This window comes from Orcinus orca, chromosome 11 (genome assembly GCF_937001465.1).
Source record: "Orcinus orca chromosome 11, mOrcOrc1.1, whole genome shotgun sequence".
NCBI lineage: Eukaryota > Metazoa > Chordata > Mammalia > Artiodactyla > Delphinidae > Orcinus > Orcinus orca.
This window is the reverse complement of record NC_064569.1, coordinates 47,103,451-47,124,914: the sequence shown is the minus strand read 5'-3', so window position 1 is coordinate 47,124,914 and position 21,464 is coordinate 47,103,451. Positions and strand designations below refer to the sequence as shown.

The following is a 21,464-nucleotide window of genomic DNA, read 5'->3' as shown; positions in this document are numbered from 1 at the left end:
TAGCCTTAATGAGAGGTAGTGGTAGAATTAATAAATCTCCCAATATTCCCTGAAGCAGCTGCTCTCCTTTGAAATAATGAGCATATGGTTTCATCATATTTTATTGATTTGGTCCCCTTCAGCTAAAGAAATATTTCAGTGGAATGCAAACAACTTTCACAACTTCCGCATATTTCTCAAGCCCTATATTCTTGGCAAAACAGAAAGCTGATGAGCATACAAATGAAAAGCCAAAGAGTATTTAGATTTTTTTTAACCACAGATGAGACAAAAGCAAAGATGGGACCCACAAAATATCTTTATTTCTGAGATGCTTACTTAAATATTGATTAGATTTTTCAAATGAAGCAGGATGGGCTAAAATAAGTTAGTGGTATGCAGAGGACTTATAGATTCAGGAGTTGTCAGGGTTTGAGCCAGTGATGTACATACACTAAGAAGGCAGAAGGCAACCATAACTTTCTAGCAAAGTGTGACCAGAGTTGATTCAAGTAAATAGTATCAAAATCATGTAGGACTCATGGACAAAATTATGTAAGGCTAAGGTTCGATTACATGCATACGAGTAGGAGTCCATTAGAAACTATACACAAGTCCAGAAAAGATGGAAAGAGGTTACATATAAGATGTAAAAAGAAAGAATGTTCTAATCACCTCAAGATTGGGTGGGAAGCTGCACAGTGAGTGGAAAAAGGATTAGGTCAATGTCTGAGGCAACAGACAGACAGATAATATCCAAAGAAGGTGAACTGAGATGTTTAAGAGTCACTAAAAAAAAAAAAAAAAAAAAAAATCTGTGTTTTAACCGGAGTCTTACCCATCACCCTATCAACGGTCTCTTTTTAGGAGAGCTTATCCTTGTAGAATTATATAATTTTATGGAACACAGTTATTCTTTCAGTTAGAATTTCTCTCATTCTGCTGTCATAGGGCATGCTATGTCTTCAGAAGGGAGTCTGGCTCGTGAGCTTTAACAGTTAGACTGTTGATTTAAAATGTAGATTACTGGACCCCACTCTCAGAGAACAGATATAGTAGACATGGGGTTGGGCTAAGATCTACATTTAAATAAACTTTCCCCAAAGCCCTGGACTGAGAATTCTTCCTGCTGCATGTGGTCCTTGAGGCTCAGAGTTCTGTAGGGGGCTATCTATGACTCCCATCTTGATTAATTACCAAAAAAGAGCTATTTCCATGCACGTTATGCCAGAAGAAGCAAGAGAAATAGTAGAAATATATTTTAATGTAGGGCTAAAAGAGGGACCTGCTACGTTTAGTGTGTTCTTCAGCCATAGCCTTCAGTGAGTCACAGTTAATCAGGTGTCTTTGCTGCAAGACTTTTTGAGGTCTTTCTTTGGCATGCCAAGCTAGCCTGTGAATCTCCAAGAGGAATGATTGCAGGCTAGCATTTCTGAAACAATTTGACCACAGGAGACCCTTTAGGAAGAGGGATCTTGATTAATATTCTTCCAGAGCTAATATTCAATAGAATATAGTATGGAAAACACTAGTTTACTGACAAACCACTACACTTTTCTATAAATATATAGCAATAGTTAAGAAGAGATTGCTCAAGCAAGCATGACTGAACATGATTGCTAATTTACAGCAGGAGCTGGACTCAGGAAGTTGTCAAGTTCAAACAGACCAGAGAATGGCTAGTGAAACCTCAAGTAAGATTTCTAAACCATAGTACTGGATGCTACCATATTAGGGAAAGACAAAAAATTGTTTATAAAATTAAAATATGTAAATGGCTCTTAAAACTCTACATCAAAAAACCCGAACAGGACTTCCCTGGTGGCACAGTGGTTAAGAATCCGCCTGCCAATGTAGGGGACACAGGTTCAAGCCCTGGTCCAGGAAGATCCTACATGCTGCAGAGCAACTAAGCCCGCGTGCCACAACTACTGAAGCCCATGCACCTAGAGCCCGTGCTCCGCAACAAGAGAAGCCACCGCAATGAGAAACCCGCACACCGCAACGAAGAGTAGCCCCCAATCGCAGCAACTAGAGAAAAGCCCGCACACAGCAACAAAGACCCAACACAGCCAAAAAAAACAAACACACCCAAACAAATCCGTTAAAACAGGGTAGAAGACCTGAATAGACATTTTTCTGAAAAAGACACAGGCACATGAAAAGATGCTCAACATTACTAATCATCAGGGAAATGCAAATCAAAACCACAATGAGATACCACCTCACACATGTCAGAATGTCTATCATCAAAAAGACCACAAATAACAAATGTTGGCAAGGATGTGGAGAAAAGGGAAACCTTGTACACTGTTGTGGGAATGTAAATTGGGGCAGGCACTGTGGAAAACAGTATGGAGGTTCCTCAAAAAACTACAAATGGAAATACCATATGATCCATCAATTCCACTCCTGGGTATATATTTGAAGAAAACAAAAACATGAATTCGAAAAGATATATGCACCCCAATATCATAGCAGCATTGTTTATAATAGCCAAGATATGCAAGCAACCTAAGTGTCCATCAGCAGATGAATAAAGAAGGTGTAGTATATATACAATGGAATACTACTCAGCCATAAAAAGAATGAAGTTTTGCCATTTGCAACAAGGATGGACTTGGAAGGTATTATGCTTAGTGAAATAGGTCAGAGAAAGACAAATTCTGTATGATATCACTTATATGTGGAATCTAAAAAATAAAACTAGTGAATATAACAAAAAAGAAACAGACTCACAGATACAAAGGATAAACCATGGTTACCAGTGGGGAGGAGCAAGACAGGGGTAGGGGATTAAGCAGTATAAACTACTATGTATAAAATAAATAAGCTACAAGGATATTTTGTATAGCATAGGGAATGTAGCCAGTATTTTATAATAACAATAAATGGAGTATGACCTTTAAAAATTGTGAATCACTATGTTGTACACCTGAAACTTACGTAATATTGTAAATCAACTATACCTCAATAAAAAAATAGTTCTACTATTAACCAATTATGATTCTCACAATATCTTAATTGCCTTGGTTCATTTGTCGTCACTATACCTCACAAAATTAACTGATTACCAATAATGTAAGATAAATCAATTATGATACTAACCTGAAAGGAAAGATATTGGACAATGAACTGTAACAGATATAATAAATCACGCTTCTGTTTTTCCATGTTACAGTGAAAAGAGGTCACATACATCATGTGAGGGCCTTGAATTAATAATGACTCTAACTGAAAGGTATGGCCAAGGTTTAGTAAAATTCCCCTACAACACAAAATGTCATCTTCATTTCCTGTATTTGTACAGGTTGTTTAAACAGGTCATATCCTCTCCTCCACAGTTCATGGAAGAATTCTGTTTTCTATTAGGTTAGAAAAAAGTCTCTGATTTCACCTCATGGTTGTTTGGCATTAACAGATCATCCAGATCATGACCCAGATGTTCTGATCTTAAACACTTTAGATCATTGCCACCACAGTTGAGAATAGCTACTGCTTTCATTGGCTTTTCAATCTGAGAACTCCATGAGGTCAACATTATTTTCCATTTTTCAAGTGAGGAAACTGGCAGAGAGAAACTTGCTCTAGTGTCACAATCAAAGCAAGTTTCTTGCAAAATTAAACTTTGAACCTGAAGCATCTGAGACACTGGTTTACCAATGACTGAGTAAAACACAGTGCATTCCTTATGTTCTAAAAATCCTTGCTGCTTTTTAAAACAAAATATTGTAAACAAGGATCCACACTATTTTTGTCAAACAATAAGTTTAGCTTGTATTTATGAGTCTGCAGATGGCACTAGAAATTACAGTAAATAAGCAAATAGATGAGTATCTAAATATAGATAATTTGGGAACATAAAGCAACTTTTCAGATTATGAAATGCTAATTATTTACATTCTATTATACACATGACTATCATTTTTCTCACAAGGGCTCCAAATTTTATTTCTTGAAGAATTAGAACAAAAAGTACATTCACAAAACATATTATTTAGGGAGAAAAAAGGAAAAAAATCAAGACCAGAATGTAGTGAGTATGCTGTCTGTACTAATTTGTGATTGAGTTTACTCATTTAACATTAAACCAAATAAATCTCATTATAAAAGGTCTTAAAACATCTTGGGTTTTCAGGTCTTATAATCACCAAGAAAATCAAGAATTATTTACTTAAATCTTTCTATAACGTGTGTAACACAGGTTTTGTCAAATTTCAGTGAAGCAGCTCAAGATTATAAGCAGAGGATGATTTCTCTCAGTGATTAAATGGCAGTAAAACGGGTAAAGGTATTACTTCTGATTTGGAATGTAATTTTCATATTATTATTTTATATATGTCATATATACATATATACACATACAGACATATATACATATATGTTTGTAACATTCTGGTCCAGATATTGTACTTAACCAAGATATTTCATTTCTACAGATTACTATTCTCATAAATGTGGAGAATAAATAATCTCATGTAACTTTATAAAACTAATTCTGAAATCATTCATCTTACTTTTCTCTTTATAAATTAATATAAACTATTTGGGTCCTGAGAGCATCTGGTTTAATGTGTATACATACTTAGGCAGTTAGTTGCCATCCAAAGCAGATGCAGCAGTGACCATGAAATGAAAAAAAAGAAGTAAAAGCCAATTTGCCATGTTAATACTTGCAAAAGACTGAAAAATTATTCCCTATATTTAAAAAAAATCAACTATTTAAAATATGCACATGATAAGGAAGAAGTAGTTGAAACAACAGGTTGAAACACCTAAAAAATGGAATATCTGTTTGTTATCTACAGCATATCAAAAATCAAATATGATTTGCAATATTTTGATACATCTCTTGCGGGCAGAAAAAAAGTTCATCCCTGGCTGTGCATCTTATTTTGATTTAAAAGGGTTTGTAAAGTAAACCTACTTGCGAACAAAATTGTGAAGAAAGTACTTTGTTTATAAAGTATTTTGATATATAATTTCTGAATCTCACTCTAAAGTCTTGTGCCCTACAATACCCAGAACTCATGCACAGCCCAGTGTTCTCCACAGTGCAGTCCCACCAAGGGACAATCCCACGTGTGAAGATGCAGTCTTTCTAAATTACATCTTTTGACCCAAGTCTTTTCATATACCAAACTCACATGATCACTGAACACCGTTGCAAAAGGAAACAGCTTTGATGAACAAATTTATAGGAATGTGTGAGTGATTTCTAGCCTATATTTTAAGTTTTTTGGAAATTATTTAGTAGAAAAATCAAAATGGTAACCCAAATGATTGACTCTGTAATGGTGGAAATTCAGAACTGCAAAAAGTCAGTAAAGAGGTGTTCAGGGAACGAGAGCCTTTCCTTGGATCCTTCAAATCCTATCCTAACAGAAAAGGTGACTGCAATAATTAGAGGCAACACAATATTAAAGAGCATGAGCTTTGGAATCAGACACGTTCACATTTGAATCCAGGACACTCATTACTTGTTAGCTGGAGACTTTGGACAGGTTTCCTAATCTCTCCAAGTCTTACTTGTCTCATTGGGAAAATAAAACCTAGAAAATCCACTTGTGTTGCTTGTTATGAAGATTAGAGATAATATACGTAAAATATCTAGCATACAAGAGAAAATTAACATGATAGATATTATATATACACAATGAATAAAAGGTCAGTATTTGAAAGAGGCTTTAAATAATATATGTTTGGGGATTATTCATGGCTCTAGAAACATGCTTAAAGAGACATTTAAAATAGTCTCGCCATATGGTTTATTGTTTTTTCTACTCAAAGTAAAAATGCCAAATGATGCTGTAAACAGGATTAGCAAGCATTGGAATCAAGCGAAATTGGAAGAAGGAAACTTGGCAATCAAGTGCCTTAAAAATTTGAACCACATAGTAAAGAATCTGGAATAATGATGGGTTTGCATCTTAAAAAAACAGAATTTGATCAAATTTAGATCTTATGTACATTTTGTCATGATATGCTATTCTGTATTATTATCAATAACTCCAGTTTCAGTAGAAATAATGCTTGTATCTTTAAAAGAGGAAAGAATATCTTAATTGATACCTAAATTGTTTTATTAAAGTTGATTCAGATATTTAAATAATAATGGACATTTGTATATTCCATTCTATTTTATGAAGTGTTTGCATAAACTTATTTAATCCTCTCAGTTTATGAAGATTCATCAGCTGAGCTAATAAATGTTCATGTAGCTGCTATAGGCAGGATTCTCTTTTTAAAGTAACTGTAGGCAAATGTGAAATAGACAGCTAGTGGGAAACAGCCGCATAGCACAGGGATATCAGCTCAGTGCTTTGTGACCACCTAGAGGGCTGGGATAGGGAGGGTGGGAGGGAGACGCAAGAGGGAGGAGATATGGGGATATATGTATATGTATAGCTGATTCACTTTGTTATAGAGAAGAAACTAACACACCATTGTAAAGCAATTATATTCCAATAAAGATGTTAAAAAAAAATAAAGAGGAAATCTGGACACACATGGAGACACCAGGGATACGCACACAGAGGAATGACCACATGAGGACACAGTGAGGAGACCATCTGCGAGCCAAGGAGAGAGGCATCAGGAGAAACCAGTCCTACCAACACTTCAATCTTGGACTTCTAACCTCCAGAGCTGTGAGAAAATACATTTCTGTTGTTTAAGCCACCCAGTCTGTGGTATTTTGTTATGGCAGCCCTAGGAAACGAAAATACCAACCCAGAGCCTGGTACTACACCTGGCGGATCCCAGCAGAGCCTCAGCCAACCCACAGACCCACAAAAGATAAAGATAAATGCTCAAAGTTATAAGCCAAAAAAAATAAATAACTGTAGAGACCAAATCCATCCTGCCCACATCCCAGTTTTCATCAGTCAACATCTGGACTATAGGTTGTTACCTCCTCGCCGCTGACATGTTCCCCTTGCACATGCACCTTTCCAGCACTAAACTCTGGTACTTCACTGACCCGCCCCAGGCCTCCCAAACCACTACTCAAACTGTGACCTATATTTCCTTAAGGTGCTCCCTAACTCTTGACTTAAGTGAAATTGGTTTGACCCCGACACTCCATTTTCTCTTGCGTTTTCTCAAGCTGCTGAAGTTCTTATTCCTCAGTAATCTTGGGGCTGAGACATATGATCTCTGCCCCTCCTCCCATCACTAATGCCTCTGCCAAAACTTTATTTCTCTATCTTCTTAAAGAAAAGGAAGTCTCTTTGAGATGTGTTATATTCATCTACAGCACCCTCTTTCCTTCCTTGTTCTTAGCAACCTTCATGTCACCCCCTTTCATTTGTTAGCAATTTCACAGCTTGGCTTACACAATTCCTCTGTATCCCTATATACCTCATTTCTAGCCATTGCCCTGGTGACTTAAATGTCCCCTTGAACGGTTTGTTTGATCCAATGGCCTCCAAGGGATTCAAATCATTCACCTTCAATGACAGCCCCCTCCTCTATTTGAGCTACTCTCACCATCACACCTTGGTTCTTGTCAACATGCGTAACAACTATAAAATGAATAATCAAACATTTCACTCTGAATACCACCTACACTCTTTTCAACGTGCTTATTTGCTTTTGTTCTTCAACAAAAAAGAGACCACCTATTGTGGTGGTCCCTTCTCTCCTTTCCTACTTAGATTTCATGGTACATCATCTCAGCAACCCTCTTGCAAAACGAAACTCATTTTCCTTCATTTTCAATTGAACACACCTGCCCAAACCCCTACCTTTAATGAACCTATCTGTCTTCTCTAAGCCTGCACAGATTATTCTAAAACCACTGGAAAATATCTCATTAGACAATATATGAATTCTACTGTGTAAACTGGAATGCAACAATCTCAAATGGGCCCTCAGCATTGCCACATTTCTCTGATTCTCTGATAACTCACTTTTGCATTCTCCACAATTACCTCAAACGCTCTCTACTTGTTTTCCAAACATTGGACCACAGTTATCCTGCTTACTCTTAGCAAGTGACCTTGACTTCTATTTTATTTTTCTAATTTATTTTTTATTTTTATTTTTTTAATTTTTTTGCGGTACGCGGGCCTCCCACTGTTGTGGCCTCTCCCGTTGCGGAGCACAGGCTCCGGACGCACAGGCTCAGCGGCCATGGCTCACGGGCCCAGCCGCTCCACGGCATGTGGGATCTTCCCGGACCGGGGCGCGAACCCGTGTCCCCTGCACCGGCAGGCGGACTCTCAACCACTGTGCCACCAGGGAAGCCCTTGACTTCTATTTTAAAGTAAAAAATAAAAACTTTCGGCTACTGCCCCACGGTTGTCCTCTTGAAAACCAAACTTTCAGGAGACATCGTTTACCTCTTCTCATTCCTCTTACGCACTGCTCCTGTCTGGCTTACTTTCTCCTCTTTGCTCCACAGCAACTCCTTCTAAGGATTTCAATGACTGCCGTGTCACTACATGCAGCTGACATTCCTCAGTCCTTATTTTGACGCCCGTGAACTCCTCTTTCTTGAAACACTTGTGCCTCAGTTTCTGTGACATAATACTCTTCTGGATTTTCTCCTTAATTCTATGTACTTTATTAGATCCTATGCTTTTTTCTCCCCTATTAATGTTGGAAGATGGACTTTCTCCAGGTTTCTTCCCAGACCCTCATGCCCTCATTCTTCTTCACACTGCCTCCCTCACACCAAAAGCAAATAATTATCTTCTATATGCAGAGGACTCAAAACTCAATATGTTAGCTCCAGAGAGCATTTATGATAGTTTCTCTGTCATATATTATATACATATATATACAAATTTATATATATTCATAGAAATGTATATATATAAATATACATATATAGAATCCACATATGTGTGGATTCCCTGACCTACTGATTCACAGCCTTTATCCGAACATTCTAGGACAGTGTATGCTATTTTTTTCTTCACTTATAATTTATGAGAGGGAAACCAAGATGGAGTCAGTATTGCTAAAAGAGCTCTCTAAAACAGAGCCAGGAGGCTAATGAGGAAGTGTGACATATGCACGTCTCAGCCTGGATGGAATCTGAATTTTGACCACTTATTGTCTTACTGTAGGCATCCAGAACGTCTGCCCAGTGTTCCAGGAACTCAAGATACTTATTGGATGCTTACTCTAAAATAACTCATGATAGCCTATCCCTTAAGAACAAATATTTCCGTTTTTTTGTCTGAGTCAGTCATAATTCTTGCCAGACAACTTCAACAATATTGTGGCTTTTGCCTTTATAAGCCCCTGACTCTTTCTCATCCCTGGAACACCCTTTCGGTTTTACCCAAATCCGTATCTCCCAAATTGCAATTCCTAAGACCCCAAATAATCTTTTCTTATTTGCAGCCTTCTTTTACCCCATATCTTGGATAAACCTATTTCAGACTCCCTGGATTTCACAAGCAGGCTCACAGAATGTAACTTCGGTTGCTCTCTGGCAATTTCCTTCTTATTTTTACCTACTATGGTTCAGTCTTCCTAACATATACCTCTGGAGACTGCCATGTGAGCTCACCTAGGACAAGGAGCATGTAAAGCAAAAATATTTTAATAATAAAATCTTATTAATTAGTGCTGTTGAAACAATACTTACTATGGTAAGAAGTAAAAGATAAGGAGGTTAGAGTTGCAAAAAAGTTAATATACAGGAACCTCAATTAAATAGAGTCAGGAGGCCCAATGGGGAGCTCTCACACCCTGTGACATTAACAGAGCCCAAAAGGGAAGAAGAAAGACTCCTTTTTCTTTCCTGGCAAGGATTCAACCAATGAAAAGCCATGGACTCCGTTTACTATAACGCTCCCAGCTTCCTTTTCTTCTCTATAAAAGTGTTCTCCTTCCCTTGCTGAGCAGGAACTTGCACATGGCTCACCATGGTTGCAGACCCCAAATTGCAATTCTCTGCTGATCTTCAATAAATCCATCTTTGTTGGAGAAATATCTGGCAGTCTATTTGTTCTAGGTCAACAGAGTCAAACCGTAGCGAGGCTTGACAAGGAGAAACAAGAGAGAAGACTATGAGCCAAGGAAAAACAAAAGAAAGAACAAGTGCCTATTGCATCTTATTGTATTTTAGACAGAAACTGTCATATAACGCAACCTGGTTTTTTGTTTCTGTTTTTTATTAATGACTCTCCCTTTAACCACTATACACTTAGCAGAATGGAAAAACCCAGGACACTGACAACACCAAGTGCTGGCAAGGACGCGGAGCAACAGAAACTCTCATTCATTGCTAGTGAGAATGCAAAATGGTAAAACCTCTTTGGAAGACAGTTTGGCAGTTTCTTTCAAAACTGAACACACTCTTACCATGTGATGTAGTAATCATGCTCCCTGATGTTTAACCAAATGAGTTGAATACTTGTGTTTAGGGAAAAACCTGCACACAGATGTTTACAGCAGCTTTGTTCATAATTGCCAAACTTGGAAGCAACCAAGATGTCCTTCAGTAGGTGAATGAATAAATAAAGGGTGGTATATCCAGGCTATGGAATATTATTCAGCACTTAAAAGAAACAGGCTATCAAGCCATGAAAAGACTTGGAGAAGCCTTAAATGCACATTCCTAAGTGAAGGAAGCTAATCTGAAAAGCCTACATACTGTGTTATTCCAACTATATGGCATTCTGGAAAAGGCTAAACTATGGAGTTAGTAAAAAGATCAGTGGTTGCCAGGGACTAAGGTGAGGGCAGGGATGAACAGGCAAAACAGAGGATTTTTAGGGCAGTGAAAATATTCTGTATGGTACTATAATGACAGGCACATGTGATTATACATTTGTCCAAACCCATAAAATATACAAAAGCAAGAGTGAACCCTAATGGATATTAAGTTAACTATTAACACATTGTGATGTGTCAGTGTAAGTTCATCAATTGTAAGAAATGTACCACTCTACATATATACAATGGAATACTACTCCACCATAAAAAAGAATGAAATAATGCCATTTCCAGCAACATGGATGCAACTAGAGATTATCATACTAAGTAAGTCAGAAAAAGAAAAATACCATATAATATCATTTATATGTGGAAGCTAAAATATGGCACAAATGAACCTATCTATGAAACAGAAACAGACTCACAGACATAGAGAACAGACCTGTGTTGCCAAGGGGGAGGGAAGGACTGCAAGTTTGGGGTTAGCAGATGCAAACTATTACATATAGAATGGATAAACAACAAAGTCCTACTGTATAGCGCAGGGAACTATATTCAATATCCTGGGATAAACCATAATAGAAAAGAAAATAAAAAAGAATTATATATGTGTATAACTGAGTCACTTTGCTGTACAGCAGAAATTAACACAACACTGTAAATCAACTCAACTTCAATAAAAGAAATAAATTTACCACTCTGGTGAGAGATGTGTTAATGTAAGAGGCTATGCATGTGCACAGGCGGGGATATATGGGAAATCTCTGTGCCTTCCTCTCAATTTTGCTGTGAACCTAAAACTCTAAAAAAACTACAACAAAACTCACCCTTTAGACATAGATCTATCACATGACTCTGTTCCAGAAGGTTTTGCTCACTCAGCTGCTTCTCTTCACAAACCCTCAAGGAGAAGAGTTTAGCTTGGTTCCCCCTTGGCCAGTCACTTTCTGGAAATACTCCCATCATCTTTACTAAAGCTTCTACATATTGACAAGTTCCAAATAGCCCCACCAGACCACATATGAATATAATTTCAATTTTACAAAAGAGAAGACCAAACCAGAAGTTATAATTTGATGTATAATACAGTTACTGAGCTTCTAATGGTGAAGAAAGTTTTCAAACCAGGCCTTTTGGTGAAAAATGGCATGATTTTACTGTTCCCTAATTCTGTTATGGTGGATCGTGTCCCAATCATTGATTTTAAAAAATTGTCGAGGTTAAAAAGGAAAAGGAGAGCTAAGTTTATTAAGGCATTTCCTGAAAGACTAGTCGCATGTGTTGACCCGGGAAAATAGACCACAAACTAGCTAATTACACCATTCAAATGAGAAAGCTAAAGTTTTCTGGAGAGAGATAACCTGCTTCCAGTAGGGTTAGTCCTTGTCAGAAAATCAAGAGGTGCTCTTTCATCAAAGACATAGATGGCTAGTCCACAAATAAGAGGGCTAAAAGAAAATAAGAAATTTTGCACAATAGAAGTTAAACACATTTGGTTTAAAGTGATATACATTTAAAGTAAAAAATACCTATTTCCAAGCAAAAGATATATGGGGGGAAAGGTGTAAGGACTATAGGGATCCTTTGAGTACAAAAGACCAGACATATAGTAGAAAATGAACAAAATGTTTAATTTTAGAAATTAACCCTTTTATTTAATTAAGGCATAACAATAAATATCTTGTAAGGGAAGCCATTTCCTTAAAACTCTAGGAAAATATACTAAAATATATTGGTTCAAGCCCTTTCTAAATTACCAGACCAGGGCCATGTACAAGCTCAATAAGGACAAAATTTGCTAAATGTTGATAAGTTATTTTACAGGATGATGGTTTATAGCAATATTTAAATGAATAAAAACCACATAGGTACCCTGTTAAATAACCTTTACATATTTTATTATTATTTAATCAACTTAGGTTTCTACGAAGATCTGAGCATAAAATCAAGCAATTCATCCTGATACTTTTTCTCACTTTCCTAAGTTGTGTTCCACATGATGTCTTATGTTAATAGAGGCTTAAATAAACAACCTCCCCAACACACACACGTGCATGCATGTAGGAGTCCACGGTGAAACAAGCATGGAAACTATTGTGTATGTTATCCCCTTCCTGATATGCACAATAAACATGATCAGTTTAATAGCTCAAAGAAGTTCTATAGTATGAGTCATGGAGTGTAACTTTTAAGTTATCAGTCACCAAATACAGGTGACACTTGAACAACACGGTTTGAACGGTGAAGGTCCACTTACATGTGGTCCTTTTTCAATAAATACATACTAGAGTGCCACACAATCCACGGTTGGATGAATCTGCAAATGCAGAACCTCGGGATACAGAGAGCCACTGGAAAATTACATACAGATTTTTCTACTGTGTGACTTGTAATTTTGACTACAGACCCTTTGTCGTAAACACATATTGACACTTTGCATACGGTACCAGTGACTTCTGGAAGATAATTAGTGAAACAAAAGAGCTCCAATGCACCCTGCAAGCCCAGACTGAACATCACTCTCCCCACCACAAAGAAGAGCCAAAGCGGGTCAAAGCCACCGAGTTTGGTGATGGAAGAGATGTCGGCCAGAACTCCTTTTTCATTCCACATCCACAGTCCAATTCCAAGAAATGCTATTTCCAAAATCCGAAATATGACACTGAAGCAAAATATGATATATTTGATGCTACCACTGGCTTCAGGACCCCTAAAATGCTTCCTGGACAGCCTCTAAGTTCATGAAATTTGAGCTTCAAAAAAATATAGTTTAACAATTCTCATGAATGGCTTTAAAAAAATTTCCTGAGTTCATTGGGAGAAAAATATGACTGACCACTTCTATATAGCATAGGCTCTATGAGAATGATGCAAGTTTGCTTCCTAAAGTAGCTGACCAACTTCTATAGAATGTATGTTTGGTGATGAGTAAATATACACATACATAGGCAAAATTACATCAGATCATAAGTGTGATTAAAATTGTAATCTTATGTGTGGAATCAATAATTTCCAAAGTTACTTAATTACTAAGTTTTTGTTATGGACTGATGTGTTCCCTCCCACCCAAATTCATATGTTGAAGGCCTAATTCTCAATGTAATTGTATCAAGAGGTGGGGCTCTAGGAAGTAATTAGATTTAGATGAGCTTATGAAGGTAGGGTCCTCATGATGGGATTAGTACCCTTATAAGAGATCAAAGAGCTTGCTCTCTTTCCGCTGTGTAGCAATGTGAGGGTATAGCAAGAAGGCAGCTGTCTGCAAGCCAGGAAGTAGGTCCTCACCAGAACTCGACCATATCCTCACCCTGATCTCCGACTACGCGGCCTCCCAAACTCTGAGAGATATATGTCTGTTGTTTAAGCTACCAGGTTATAGTATTTTGTTATATCAGTATGAGCTGACTAAAACAGTTTTCATCTCCCTTTGTTTGAAGACAATTTCTCTGCTTTACAACCAGCTTTTTTCATCAATTGCCTATGTGTGTATGAGACTGGTTATTAAAGAAGGTCATATTAATAAGCTTCAATGTCCATCAATACTCATCTGACTCACATAGTAGAAAATGTTGGAAAGAAGTTGTTCAACATGGATAAAAAAAACTAATCACTTCACAACTGAATGAAAATGCTACCAGTTTAAAATTTTCTGTTGGGTGCCTGTTGGGTTTTTCTTTCAAAGTCCCAAACTTAACTAGTAAAAACAATATTTTAGGTGTCAGTCTCTTCAATATTTGATATATTGGATTTCTCTTCATGAAGGAGACACATATCAACATAAAGACAGGATTTACTGTCCGTGGCTTATTTTTTCCTCCGGAGAAATAAACTATTTTTTATTTAGTAAGTTTCACAAACAGAAAAGCACAGATTCCAGCAGGATGTTCCATTCAAAATACTGAATTGTACAAATACTGGGATGAGAAATAGAGAGCAGTGCAAGGGCCATGTCTGCTGTACTAAATTCCACATAATAAATCCTCTCAAAAGAAATACCACTGTAAGAACAGAAAATTTCAGTTAGAAAGGCATAGTTTTAAGATGTGACATTAAAGATGTTAATATAGAAGGTCTCAATTTCAGTCAGTCAAACCTGGGATTTTTAAGTTTTGTTAAAGTAGAGGACTAAAACGTTCACCATTTTGAATGTATGTTTAAGAAAAAAAAAAATCACTGTGAATGAAAAATAGTTGAAAATTTATCAGGAAAAGTGTTGATAATTTATAAAATTTCAATACATTTATTTATTGTGGAAGCTTAAGCTTAATGCATTTGTGTTTAAAGATGGAATATTTCTATTCACATTGACACTTAAGATAGACGAAATAAACTTAATAAGGATACAATGCCATTGAATCTGAGAGAAGGATAATCTAGCACCTGTAATCTTAGTAAAATAAAAGGAAAATAAAAGTCTAGTGATATGAATTCTTACACCTAGTAAATTTAAACTACAAAAACGGGATTTGGTGATTAAAATTCTGAGTAAAATTTTACTCAGAATTTTAATCTGAGTAAAAGTGTTGGAAGCTAGACAAGTATGGCAATTAGGATGCTTTGATTGCAAGTAATGGAAACCTGCCATTTAAATAGCCTCAACTGGACTTTATTTGGAATTTTACTCATTTACTTAATAAGATTCTCACTTAACAAGAAGCTCAGGGAAAGACAGGAAAGGACAACTCCAGGGTTGGTGTCTTCAGTGACATGATAAGAAAATTAATGACTTAGTTATTCCCGTATTTCTGTCTCTAACCCCCATCCCCACATTTATTGGCTTTGCTCTTTGGTTTACCCGCAGTTCCAGATATCACACCCAGGCATGGTAATGATGGCCATCGTCAAAAGAGATAAACTCTGTATCTTCATTTTAAAGAGTGAAGAAATCTTTTCTAAGTGTTCCCTCAATAAGTTTTCTTCATGCACCATTGGCTAGAAATAACTACCATGATTAGCTTAGACAAATTGGGACTTGCTTGCTCTTACTAGAGATGGGTCAGACTCTCTGAGTGCAAAGGAGGATGGAAATCTGAACAAAATCAAGTCTTTTGGGGAGAGGTCAGGGGATGAAGAGAGGTGAGGTAGGGAATGAATTTTCATAGGCCACAGCAAGTGTAGGTTATAACACCATCTACTGTTTTAAATAAGATAAATAATTTCCCAGGATGCTTTGCATTATAATTATGAAAACAACTGTCTAGATGAAATATAGTGATAGATATCAGAAAAGTATTTTTTGCTTTCCTACCATTTGCCAAGACTCTGCTAGAAACTAGGAATAAAATGTTCTTTCAATTCTGAGTGTATAGATGTTAAAGTTATCATTACAATATAATTTTGCTACTTACACTCTAAATGATTTTGCTTTCAGTTTGTAGTCCATTAAATATTAATTAAAAAAAAATTACAGCATAAGACTATTGCTTTTCCTGGTCCTGAGATACAAGGACACTTTCTGCAGAGGATTCCTATAAAGAGGACCCTGTGTGATTTAGGGGGCAGAGTCAACAAACTGAACTCTCCAATACCTGAAACAGGAAGTCTCATATAATTATTTTATAAAATACGCTTCACCGTGGCCAGTGGCAAATGACATTTTATACATACACACACACACACACACACACACACACACACAGACCCCTCTAAAGAGGGCCGAAACAACGTGGACAGTCAGGCAGAACACCTGTCAGAGTCTTGTTTCCTAAACGAACAGTGGAGTGTTAATAGGTTCCAAAAAGATCAGGAAATGTTGAGGTAAATTTCAGCAAAGCAAGTGTCTCTATTTAAGGACTTCTTAGAGCCTTCAATATGCTATAATAATATGGCATATTAATAAAATATATATTATATCCCGAGCTATACTATATCCAGAGATAAGAAATGGGGTAGGGGCCTGAGGCTTCAAAGGGGAGGAGGGCAATTCACAGGAAGATAAGAAGAACAGATGCTTGGTAATTAGATGTTTGCCCTGCCACGCAGATAAGTCTTCCAGATAAAAGTAGTCATCTCTGGTAGTTGCTCAATTTCTGGACCAGGACCCCTAGTTAAATTCTTACAGGCTTAAGGGAGAGGTAAAAGTTTTTCCTGAATCTGCTGGGTCTTAAGTGCCTTCAGCTCAAAATAATCCACATGCCAAAGTGGCACATTTAGGGGTTGCATGTTCTGCTCCCCTTTGATAGAAATGACACTTAAGGTATTATACCCCCAAATTGAAAAAGTAGTGATCCTGCTACTGAGAGACAAAAGGAAAGATAAAAGTTGTACAAAAGGTGCCCTGTATATTAAATATTTATTGTTTGTTCCTATAAGGGCTCTTGGAAAAAAGCAAAAAGTGATAGAAACATAAACACATAGTTGCACATAGAAAAAAAGCAAAGTAAAATGAATATTCAAGACTTTGATATCCCTCCCAGCTTTGTAAAAGTATCCAGTATATTACTTTATAGAATTAAAAAAGAAATACAGTTGGGTTAGATGTTTTGCTATTGATCATATTAATATTCAATATGCTAACATTTGCAGTATTGAATTATAGAGGAATAAAATAGGCTGTCTTTATATGATTTAGAGGCACTAAAGTGTCAAATAACAAGGATGTATTTAAAACAGATTTTTTGTTAGTTTTAATCTTGAAAGTAGCTATGAACTGTGCCTTGGAGCATTTAACAATATTTAATCTGTGAAAACATGGCAAATGGTAAATCCTTAAATAGCTTGGAAGGGAACGTATGCTCTATAAGAGATAAGTGTAAATATATATATTCTGAGTTGTATTCCATTTTTAACCTCAAGCCCTTTAGGGTGAATTACAGTTTGAATTTTAAGCATTTGTTCAGCTTATTGCAGCAAATTCTCATGCTTCCACAATTATTACTTCTTACAGGCATTTTTTGCAAGAAAAAGAACCCCAATCCTTGTTATCACATTAAATTGCCTGATGAAGAACTGTCAACTTCTTGTCAATTGTCAAGTGCGCCTTCACTTCTTCCTCTCACATTAGCTTCTCAAAGAACTGTTTGAAGTTTGCTCCATATCAATCTGTTTTGTACCAAGCTATTCTATGTTAGTATTTGCTATATATATTGACATATGGTATCTTCTGTGCATGGGATACCCTATGTTGCGTGCCTTGATAATGTCACAATGTGAATACACTGATGGTGATTCAATTTTTATTAACAGATATGGCTGAGTACTTTCCATAGGGTGATGATAATTTACATGGTTCTGTCTATAAACATCTTACTATACTATATTGAGGAATTTGGGGTTTCTTTGTCCAGGTTTATTGAGATATAAGTGATACACAGCTCTGTATAAATGTAATGCATATGGCATAATGATTTGACTTGCATACATCATGAAACGATGACCACAGTAAGTTCAGTGAACGTCCATCATCTTCATATAGATACAAAATAAAAGAGAAAGAAAAATTCTTTCCTTTGTGTTGAGAACTCTTAAGGTTTACTCTCTTTTTATTTTCTTTTATTATTTATTTTATTTTATTTTATTTATTCTATTTTATTTCTTTTTGCGGTATGTGGGCCTCTCACTGTTGTGACCTCTCCCGTTGCGGAGCACAGGCTCCAGACGCGCAGGCTCAGCAGCCATGGCTCATAGGCCCAGCCGCTCCGCGGCATGTGGGATCCTCCCGGACTGGGGCATGAACCTGTGTCCCCTGCATCGGCAGGCGGACTCTCAACCACTGCGCCACCAGGGAAGCCCAAGGTTTACTCTCTTAACAACTTTCATATGTAACCTACAAGACTATTAATTATATTAATTATGTTGTATATTACATCCCTAGTACTTATTTATCTTATAACTGGAAGTTTGGATCTTTTGACTACCTTGGTCACCATTCAAAGATATTATATTATTACTGACTATATTCCCCACACTGTACATTTCATCCCTGTGACTCATTTATTTTGTAACTGGAAGTTTAGGATTATTGTATTTTTAAATATGATTTTTTTGCTCTCTTTTGAGGAGTCTAAATGGCAGCTATTCAATACTGAAACTGGGTCATCAGTAGCCATGTACAATTTGGCAGAAAATACGTTTAAAAATTAATCTAAGAGTATGGTGTGAATCTATTAATATAAACAATACTATTGATAGTTTCCAATTTAGGACTTTTTCCTCATAAGAGTAAACTAATAAATAAATAACATGTTTGTAGGAAAAAGTAAATTTCTCTTGCCATTGTTATATGTATATACAAATATTTTAGCAAACTGAAACCAAATTCTGTTGACCTTTTTCAACTTCACCTGAGCATAAACTTTCTTATCAATTCTTTTAAACACTGTACACAGATTTTTTTTTTTTGAGGGTGTGTTGTACACATCTGACTTGGAGATTAAAATACAATATCTTGCAGCTTAAAGTCACCTTGAGCTTTGAATGGAAAAAAAAATAATCTGTGACATCTCTTCCTGAGATAACCAAGATGATGTAAAATACAAACTAAGTTAAAACGAGTGCCTGACCCTCTCCCTCCTGGCTCTAATATTTTGGTAAACTTCATAAATGTTATCTGGTTTTCCTCACCAAAGTTCAATGTGTACTTTGGCATAGAAGGCAAACTATAACACAAACTTCCTTGACTGATGGGAAAAAAAAAGAACTTTCCATGAGAAGGGAAATTTTGCAAAACTTTGATCAAGAAAAACTATATATCTGTCATATATGTATCTGTCCCTGTCCCCATTTATCTAATGACCAATCATGGAATACTGGCTACAGTAAATTGTCACGGTGTGTTTGGGGTTATCTAACAGACACAAAATTTGCTTTGTGGGACTCTGGTGGAGGTACACCTCAAAGATATAAACAGCAATTTTTGAGAGATTTTAAGGAACTGAGAGAGAATCATGGTTGGAAAGAGACATGCTCTCTTAAAACTCCACGGACAGGAAAAATACCACATTACTAAGGATTAACACTGATTGTTAATTGAGTTGCTTCTCACTCAGATATTCTCTGGGCTTAGAGACTATGGCATTAAAAAAATAATCAGTATGTTTAATAATTCTCAAGGACACATTTAGGTCGACTAACAGAAGTAAAATGGACAGTTCTCTAGGCACTAATGGTCTGGTCATTCAATCAGGGAACACACTGGTAGCATGCAAAAATTGCACAGCTAGCTTTTGGAACCTCACCCCCAGCACTGCAATGCCCCAATGCTTTATTCTCCCTAGACGGTGATTTGGTAAGAGCATGGTCTTATTACAGTGCATGGTCTTATTACAGAATGTCTCCTCAGAGGAGGATGGAATGATATCTACTCGTAAGATTATACAAACTGCTCCAGCCTAGAACACTGACCTTGGTGCTGAGCACTGTCTTTCTCATCACTTTTATCTCATCTTCCAGGTAAGGTAGAGTGACTCATCGTTTTAGCTCTTAAAGTCCTACGTCCCAGGAAACTTCTCAGTGCAGACAAACAAATCTATCTATCACCCTGACCTGTCTGCTAAGCTCTAGCCTTGCTTTTCTGTCTTTCATACCTTAGGCCCTAAATGCTCAAGCAGTATTTCATACTCAAAAATCCACAATTTATTAGAATAATAATAGCTAACTGATATTTAGTATGAGCTATATGCCAAGCACAATTTTGAGCATTTTTACATTATTATTAATAGCTACTTTAATCCTTAGAGTTTCAAAACAGTCTTGTAAGTACTTACTCTCTTTCAAAGATGAGAAGAAGAGGCATGGAAGAAAAAACAATAACTTGCGTAAGGTTGCAGGGTGGGAAACAAAGTCTGGCTCTAGAATCCTCTCACTTAGTCACCTCATGGTACTCTTCCTTGTACCTTTGAGAACAATAAGCTTCTCTTCCAGGTTTTTTTTTTTTTTTTTTTTTTTTTTGCAGTACGCGGGCCTCTCACTGCTGCGGCCTCTCCCGTTGCGGAGCATAGGCTCCGGACACGCAGGCTCAGCGGCCATGGCTCACGGGCCCAGCCGCTCCGCGGCATGTGGGATCTTCCCAGACCGGGGCACGAACACGTGTCCCCTGCATCGGCAGGCAGACTCTCAACCACTGCACCACCAGGGAAGCCCTCTTCCAGGTTTTAATAATATTACTTACACATGATTATGATGACATAACTGTTTTCTTTTGCTACATTTATGATTATTTATGTGTGTGTATGAGTTTTTACAAGTGTGTGTTCATTTTGGTTGTTTTCTTTTGTTATTTTATTTTACATTTAAACCTTTGCTCCAACTAGAATTTGTTCTTGTACAGGGCAAAGCGGACATTCAGTTTTGTTTTGTTTTCTTTCCCTCAAATGTCTCTCCAAGTTGACCCAAGACAATATGTAGAAAATATTCCCTCCACTGATTTGAAATACAGCCTTCATAATAAACTAAATTTCCTCTGATTCCCAATTAATTTTTTTAAGTTTTCCTGTAATACACTTAGGTCTATTACAAATAATAATATTTATTCACTGGTGTCAGCCTCTCTTTTGATCTCCAATTCATACATTCAGTGACACCCTTGAATAAAGTCACCTAGAAGTGAATTTAGAGAGCAGGAGAGAAATGTTCTGGAGTCTTCACTCCTTCCAACATTCAGAGATAGGGAAGAGGAAGCCTACCCAGCAAAGGAGATGAAGGGACCCAATAAATCCAGAGGAGGACCAAGCATGCAGTTATCTGAAAGCCAAGTCAAGAAATTCCTTCAAGGAGTATGTTGTAAATCTGCCACGTCAGAAGCACGTTAAATGTTGCCACTAACATTTTAGATGAAGATGTGTTCCACTCTTATCATTCAGAGTATTAGT

At 36.8% G+C, this 21,464-nt stretch overlaps 1 long non-coding RNA gene across 1 annotated transcript in view; it reads right to left on the bottom strand.

The window, feature by feature from the left end:
* LOC117203941 (uncharacterized) overlaps nt 1-21,464 on the bottom strand; it is a 464,617-nt gene that overhangs the window by 69,275 nt on the left and 373,878 nt on the right. The window lies entirely within an intron of this gene.